The sequence below is a fragment of the Engraulis encrasicolus genome, chromosome 11 (assembly GCF_034702125.1).
Source record: "Engraulis encrasicolus isolate BLACKSEA-1 chromosome 11, IST_EnEncr_1.0, whole genome shotgun sequence".
Taxonomy (NCBI): domain Eukaryota; kingdom Metazoa; phylum Chordata; class Actinopteri; order Clupeiformes; family Engraulidae; genus Engraulis; species Engraulis encrasicolus.
Window position 1 is genome coordinate 44,438,835 of NC_085867.1, and position 9,382 is coordinate 44,448,216.

Below are 9,382 nucleotides of genomic sequence, written 5' to 3' on the forward strand. Positions count from 1 at the left end.
CTGTATAAATGAAAAGCAATCACAAATCGAACCACAACAGACACATTATAGACAAGATGTCTGCCTTATTCATGAGTTATGAGGGGGGGGGGGGGTCAAAAGAGCCCCCCCCCAGGCCCAGGAATGCCAAAAAAGCCCAGTCTGAATAGGGTTAAGCAGAAAGATAAAACACCTTTTCAGACCGACTCTCAATGACTACTTTGAAGTGTTTGTGCTCTCATGTAAGTACAATAACTACGTATAGGCTGAAATTGGGAAACAGGACGTGGCTTTCTCCCTCATGCCTGACCCTGTGTGGGATTCTGTCAAATACTGACATAGTAAAGCCAAAGATTTTCTTAGTAGAGTAAGTTGATTCAGATTCCTCCGACCCAATGCAAAGGAGTGTGCTCAAGTTTGGTCTCGTAAGGGGACATTGGCCATTTCCCAATGTCTAGTGTGCACCCTAGAAGTGTGTCAGCCTTCGTAGTTAGCCCAGTGATTGGATTCTCTGTAGAATTCACCAAAGAGTATCCAATCACTGGGCATGACTACGAACACACTACCAAGGCTCATACACTTGACATACACACCTTCTTCTTCTTTTGCTGTGGAATTTTTGGGACGGTTTGCTTAAGATGTGCACTACCGCCATCCACAGTGCCAAGGGAACTCTATTTATTCTCAACCTAAAGCCCCCAAAGGTCTCCTAACCGCAAGTCTCCTTAAAGGGTGTTCACATGACATCACATGGATCCAGGAAATGCACAGGCTTGAATCATCTTACTCTACTCTACTCTCTTTGGTAAAGCTAACTGTGCTGTAGCACTTATGTAGTAAGCTACAGTATGCTCCTCAGTCTATTTGATTTGCGCTATGTTTGTATGCCCATGTATGTTCCAAGAGTGTGCCTGCTCAAATGATTTATGTGTATATCCCAAGTTAGACTCAGCTACCTTGTCTCATGTTAAGCTGTGAGGCAAGGAAAGGGAATAAGGTGAAAAGAAAAAAAGAATTGAAACCCAAAAGGAGCAGGTTGCTGTAAATGATTTTGGACTTTCCTAGCTTCAAAAGATTCTTAAAACAAGATCTTCTAAGATGTCAGCATAATTTATTCCACTGGTAGTATTCATATGCACTGCTCTGACCAGAGGTGGTTTATACGCTACAAAATATTGCAAGCCAGTTGAATATTTAAAAAGTTAGTTGCCCTGCTGCCTTAAGTTTGTAAGTTAACTCAGCTCGAGGCTTTCTCAAGTTGAGTGAACTTACAAATTTAAGGCAGCAGGGCAACTTACTTTTTTACGTTCAACTGGCTATATTGTTTTCCAGAATATATGACAGGTTCAAAATATGGAACATGGTTCAGCTATGGATTTACATAGAACTGCTCCACCACCTATTCATGTATAGAAGTGGTTGTTTCATACCAATAATGAATACTTAAAAACAACACTGTACAACATTGCAGCCAGTGAAACGTAAGAAAGTAAGTTTCCCTGCTGCTTTAAGTTTGTAAGTTAACTCAACCTGAGAAAGCCTCAAATTGAGTTTTTCCTCGAGTTGAGTAAACTTACAAACTTAAGGCAGCGAGGAAACTTTGTTTTTTTCTGTTTTACTGCCTAGCAATGTTTTACAGTGTAATGGTGGCAGTGCATATCCATGAAAGAGATTACATTTCTGAATGGGCCACATACAGTCTGGAAATAAACTCCTATATAAACTACATATTGGGCCTGTAGCCCCATAATGCACGCTGTTCCACCAGTGGTACACTGTAGTAGTCATTTAAAGGTTAACTACCATAGAACTACGCTGTGTTTTAACAGGTTAAGACCATGTTTACATTACAGACATAGAACTTACTGGAGACTGGAAATAAACTACTATATTAAATTACACGTTGAGCCTTTAAGAGCCTGTTTACATTACAGCTATAAAACTCAGAATATATGACACAGAACACGGGACACATATAGAACTTACTTCCTTGTCCCTGACTCCGATGAGAATGTTTCTGTCAGGCTGAAATACAAGGAAACACACAAACTAAATTAGCAGGCAAGGAAACACACAAACCTCATGTGTACACAACACATCACTAAAATGTTTCATCAAAGAAAACACATCACTAAAATGTTTCATCAAAGAAAAAAAGTAAGGGTAACACTTTATAATAATGTCTGCTTAGTAAAGACTTAGTAAATAATTTACTAATGATGAACGAAACATTAACAAATGTTTTTATCATTAACTAAGTTTTATTAATGCTTTATAAAATATCTACAAATAATATATACAAGATTTTACATACCTTATAACAGAGTATTTTATTCATTTACAAGCAATTTGTAAATGTTTGATAAATATAAGATATTTACATAACATTTCCAAGTCATTTACAAACATTTGTTAATGTTTTGTTCATCAATAGTTAATTATTTATTAAGTCTTTATAATGCATTTTTGTATCCATTATTATAAAGTGTTACCAAAGTAAGTTGCCCTGCCGCCTCAAGTTTGTAAATTAATAGAACTTGAATGAGTGAGTTATTATTGAGAAGCATTAAGTTACAGACATCCAATCACATTCAAATCACAGACAGAGCAGAAGGACATATAAAGCCTAATTCTGAAAAAGACAAGCCCAAAAAAAACACAAACTGCGACTGCACAAAACTGGCAACCCTGCTTAAAATAAGCAGAATTGTCAACCCTGCCTGTGTAGAGTGTGTAGTGTGACAAAAACCCTGCCTGTGTCGTGTGTGTAGAGTGTGGCAGCTCGTGACAGCAACCCTGCCTGTATAGAGTGTGTAGTGTGTGGCGGCTCTTGACAACTTACTGTGCTGCACTGGACCGTCTGGGCTTCACTGCACCCTCCTGTCTCCTCAAGGCCCCTTATATTGGCCCTGACCACACACACACACACACGTGGACACGCACGCACACACACACACACACACACACACACACACACACACACACACACACACACACACACACACACACACACACACACACACACACACACACACATAAACCTGGCCACTCACCACGGAGTGCACACACACACCAAATAAGGATTGCTGAGTGTTTTGTTTTTAGTTCAAAACTTAATTTGATTTATGGGTCAAAGACGTGATGCCACATGTTAGAAACCTAGCCTAGCAGCAATTTTGATGACATGAGTGTACAACGGAAAAAAATGTCAATGTGGTGCCACGGTAAAAACTTTGAACTACAAATTTCAACCTGGTCAAAACAGGTGAAATTCTGAACAAAACCTTACAAGTCTTTACAAGAAAGGTCAGAGCAGGCTCTGCTTTCTGAGGAAGCTGAGATCATTTAATGACTCCTGCAGCTGTTCTAGCAGTCGGTCATGGACCGTGTGCTCTCCTATGCTGCGGCATGCTGGGGCGATAGCATTGGGAAGAGAGATGCTGGATGCCTTAACAGGCTGTTGAGGAAAGCTGGGTCTGTTGTAGGCACAGAACTGGAGGCCATAACTACCACTGCTGAGAAGAGGACACTGACTCTATAATGGACACTTATATTGCACCCATTCTTGGACAACCAGAGAAGCCTGTACAGCTCCAGATTTCACACCATCCCCTGCAGGACAGACAGGCTACGGAGGTCCTTTGTCCCCAGGGCCATCCAGCTGTTCAACACCACACAGAAGGACACACAGCAAGATCATCATAGGCGACTGGACTGCATAAATCAATTAACTCCCTCTTCGTGAACTAGCTAGGAAAATTACTGCACTGAATCACCTGTTGAACTGTGTGTGACTTGATACTTGATCCTGATTTGGACAATGCACAGTAACCCTTTGAGACCTATGGACACTTGTGGAAACTTTCACTTTTTGACTTTGGCTGGGCCCTGTGCATCCCCTATCGAGATTGTTGAAAAACCAGGCAGGGGCAGATCCAAGATTTTGCATTGACTTCAGAAAAGTTAAAAAAAACTACAGTGAAGGACTCATACCCATCTGGGCCTGTCCCAAACTGACTGAGTGCTGGACGTCGATATTTGAAATATTAAATGAAGCGTTTGGTTCACACCTATAACCCAACCCTGCATCTAATATATGTTGGGTAGAGGGAGCAGATGTGATAAGAAAAGAGAATGTCTTTGCAACTCTACCATGCAGGAGGATATTATTGGAATGGAAATCAGTTACTCCTCCAAAGGTTTCTGTGTGGCTTTCAGACCTTATGATGTTTTTAAAGCTGGAAAAGATAAAGTACTTTCTTCAGGGACACTCTAGCAAGAAATTACATAAAACCTGGGACCCTCTCTTGACCTATTTTGATAGGCTAAAAACACTTCCTCCTGAATAATACACAGCGCTTATGGAAAGCAAGGTCTTGCTGCTGTAATTCCTGTTTGCTTATTGAATTTGTTTAATTTTATTGTACAATGGTAATATTTTCATAATTTTGTTGTTATCTATGTATAATTTATATTGATTATGTTATTTAATTCATTTTAATTAATGTTATAATTATTTTAACGATTATTATTTTTTCTTTGTTATCATTTGGCTATCCTTAGTGTAACCAAGTGGACTTTTACTGGTAATTATCCTTAAAATAATAATTAGCCCTTTTTATGTGTAATTGCACGACTACGCCACTGGGGGAATTTCGCCACCCAGAGTATACCTTGACTCCAATGATACCAAGGCACAACAGGTTCGGATAAACGTAGACAGAGACGTGTATTTCCAGTTGCAAAATAAAATATTTCTTTATTAATACATATTTAAAATGAGAAAATAAACATACATTAAAAACTCCTGCACCGCCTACAACAAAAAGGGACAGGATTATGCAGAGGGGCAGGTCAGAGGTTCCTATGGTTGAACTCAACGCCAGACGATCAGTGCAGGTAAACCGTGTCTACAATATTCCTATTTACACATATGCGCATAGGCATAGGCTACCACGGCAAGCAAGTGATTCAATCAGTAAGTCTTTCCACTGCAAGCAAGTGATTTTAACAGCAAGTCTACACCGCAAAGGTGATCTCAAACTGTGCACGTCACCCCTAAAGCTACGATAAGTGCGTAAGGAGACACAGGGCCTGCACTGAAAGCGGTGGGAGAATAGAGCTGTAACAGGGTAAATCTATTGCCTAGGTAGACCAGGAGAGGGGGGAAGGCGGCCGGGCGGAAATTAAACAAACAAAAACAAACATAACAGAAAAGCAAAACTAATTGAGCAGGGACAAAACAGCAGTAAGCAAGGTTGCCGACCCACGACGGCACACTCTGAGGGGTGAGACAAACAAACATCAGTGAGCGAAAGTCCATCATTAAATATATAGAACATAGTGTTAACATGACACACCGGTACACATACCTCAGCACAGGTGGACAGAGTGTGAGTTACAGGTTGGTACCGACAGGTCGCACACATTGAGAGTAAATATTTACTCTCAATGGTCGCACACCAAGAGAGAATCTCAGGCTCACCTAGAGATTAACATGTAGACAGGTCATCAGCTGGGAAAATTAGGCCTTTCGTCCTACCGCACTTTTCTCTTTGGATTACTGACCAGGAGGCCTATTGGAAGAAATTAAAACAAGGGGCCACGTCAATTTTTGCTCAGAATTCAATATGGCGGCCATTTTCCAAAATGACTTGTTTTCATGCATTATTACATTGTACTATAAGGTGATATTCATGAACGATTAATTACTTTCAGCACTATTCTGTCCTATTTCCTTACATACGGGAGTGATTCTCTAATTCGCCTACACTTTTAAGTCCGTGGATTTTATTTGGCAATTCCACTAACTATTAACTGCATCTAATGATGTTTTGGACATTAGAAAACATTTATCTTTCATATAATACAGAAAGTGTTGACATAGCATTATTTCCCTCAGCAAGAATGAATATTTAATACTGGTTTTGGGCGTTTTCATGCCGTCCTGTTTTCCCAATGTCAGATTCAGTCTTCATATTAGCATGTAAAGAAACTTGTTTTGCCCAAGACGATTGCAAATGTTGATTTACAGTAATCATCACAATATGACAAAACTGTCAGAAAGACCACTGTCCTTTCCATTATACATGAAATTTGCCATTTTGTGCGTGTCCACGAAAACTGTGTTAACCGTGTCACGGTCTGAAATCTCCTCCATAAATCAGTAATGGTTTGGTCTTAGGCCATACGAATAACATCACGTGATGTCATAACCTCTTTGGCAGGATACGGGAAGAGTTTTTGGTAAATTTTGAGCTCCATCCTTCCATAATTTAATCCATTCTTTTTAATGTTCTCATAGCGGGAAAATTGCCTGTCAACTGTGTTATCAACATATTCATAAGAATCTGAATTAGAAATCACATGTAGAAAAACACAGATAAAGCATACAGATACATGAATTGATTAAGGTGTTGTGGTGGAACTTCTGAGGTCCTCAGTTAGCACAACACCATAAAAATGGCTGAAATGTCAACGGTGTTACCGTCAATGGTGTTACAATTAAGTATGACAGTCAGGGTTGCCAGATGAGGCTGATGATTTCCAGCCCAAAAAATGATCAAAATCCGCCCTAAAAACCTGCCCAATTCTATTGATTTATATGGCAGTGGGAAGGTTTTTCTGATAGATGCCATTTTTACCCGCACACGGCCATCCTAAGCAGCCCAATTGGGCGGGAACCAGCCCAATCTGGCAACACTGATGACAGTTGAGGAGGAGTATGTTTTTGCCAATTTATATCCATATTGACAGACAAACAAACAAAATAATTTGTGTTCTAGGGAGATGGGTTTGTCTGCTCTGTTTTTTTCTCCTAAAAAAGTGCCGACTTGTTCCCCTGCACTGTTGACCGTAACACAGTTGAGTAACACCGTTGACTGTTTTGAAAGTGTTTTTGCGCTATTGATCCCTTATGTGTTGGAAAAATCCTATGAACATACACTAGGGATTATCTCTGGAGAAGGAAGTCTTGTGTAAGGAGGGTGACTATATTCAAATCAGACGTTACAGGGATTTATGATGAAAAATGTGTCAGTCTGTATCACAGTGACTCATAAAATCCTACTTATGAAGCTCAACAATCACATTTTCTATATCAGTTGCACAGATTAATGACAACATTACTGCTAAGGGACATAAGCACTTTCAAACATATATTGTTTCAACTCTGTAGTATTTTTATATATGTTTGAAATGACATAGTATTTGTCCATAACACTGTTGACAAAATAATTAAGCAAATGTTCGCTTTCATTAGAGTATTTATCAAATGATTTAAGATTAAGCTTGGCAATTTGTTTGTTTGGAAACTTAAATATATACACTATGTAAACATCTAGGTCATTTAGTTGAAAAAAAAAATACTGATAATTGACATTTTGCTTTTGCCAAAAGCGTAGGGGAATCGTAGAATCACTCACATGTTTACAAAGGTTGACTAAACTACAAAAAATGAAAATAAAGTTGGCCACCTTGCAATATCCAAAGGAAAGTGCTGAAAATAATGATTGAAATTCATATAGAGAGTCTATGGCTGGGAAAATTAGGCCTATTGTCCTGTCAGGGTTTTCGTAGTGGTTTACAGACCAGAATGCCTATTGAAAAAGATTCACCAGCTGGTTGCCATCTCAAATGTGCTCCAAAATTCAAAATGTTTTTCAGAATGGCAGACTTTCATACATTTTTTTTCAATACTGTACGGCCATCATTATCAATAAAGACAACCTATTTTCAGTTAAATTCTGTCCTATCTCCTATCTACAGACGTGAGTACAAAGGTTGGCAACAGAATGATGTAAATATATATCTTGCCCCTTTGAAATAACCTAAGGATTGTTGTCAGAAAATGATTGAATTACACATACACAGTTGACTGCTGAAAAAAGGCTATTGACCTGCCAAACGTTTCACATTGCATTACTGACCAAAAGTTTTTCAGGCCTACATTTTTTTTGCATAAAGAAAGGGTGAGTGTGCTTCCGTGTGTGCCCGCGTGTATCCCCCACTCATCTTTCCCCTGCTCTACAGTGTCTTTCCCCCACACACTATTCTGCCTCCCACACACTATTCTGCCCCACCCACCTCCCCACACACTATTCTGCCCCCCAACCCCCTCACTTATCCCCCCAATGCTACTCTGCCGCTCCACCCCTCACTCACCCCCCATTATTCTGCCCCCCACGCTCACCCCCCTGACTCATTCTGCCCCCCTCCATAAAATACTCGCCCACTCCCCCCCCCCCCCCCTCCCCGACTCAACTTACTCCCCCCTGAACCCCCCACACTATTCCCCTCCATCACCTCATTCATCCCCCCCACACACTATTCTGCCCCCCACCCCCTAATTCAACCCAGCTCATTCCCCCCCACCCCCCACTCTGCCCCCTACCCCCCCTCATTCATCCCCACGCTCCTCCACATCATTCAGTCCCCCCTACCCCCCCACCTTACCCCCCCCCCAACACACACACCCCCGGTCTACTGTGTTTATGTCAGTGTATGTACAGAAGCACACTGGCCACACACACTTGAGAAAAGCGCACTCAGACACACACACATATAAACGCACACACCCACACCCACACCCACACACACACACACACACACACACACACACACACACACACACACACAGAGTTTGGCAGGACAATATGCCTTTTTTCCAGCAGTCCACTGTGTTTGTAAAATTCAATCATTTGACAACATTTCTTTGGATATTCAAAAGTGGCAAGATATATACACTACCGTTCAAAAGTTTGGGGTCACCTTCATTTTTCCAGTTATCTGTTTGCAATTCAAGTCGCAAACATCTTTTGAATTGCTTGAAATGGAATAATGGAAAGTACTGAACAGCCACAGGTGAAAAAAGGTTTGATTACCCATAAAATTGGTTAAACTGGACAGAAGAGTGAAATCTAACCAAGCTTTTTCACCCATTTATTACATAGAAATACGTGTTTTTGTCCATTTTTCTACAGACATTTCTTTGGTTTATCAGATGGTTAATGCATGGAACTATTGGAAAGCTCAGAGTCTGCCCTTTCCAATGGTAGGTGTATGACATTTGTTGAGTTGCCACCTCGTCCACAAATTCAAGTCAAAGTAGCTGCATGATTTTCTAGCCATCAGAATGAACCTACTTATGAATGCAGGATCCATTGTCTCAGCGATGTTTTAGTGTGCAAGCCAGTGCCATACAACGTTGGAAAGTGTCGATTCTCCTCTTTCATATAATGTGTATATCATCCGGCATTGTATGAATTGACATGACCAGACATAAACTTTTGGATGCATGGGGCTCATAGAACTCGTGGGCAATTCTGGACCTCATCTCATCCAAGGAATGAATTTGTAGAACCGCAACTGGCTATTATTAATGCCAAAGGAGTCTACACTTTGA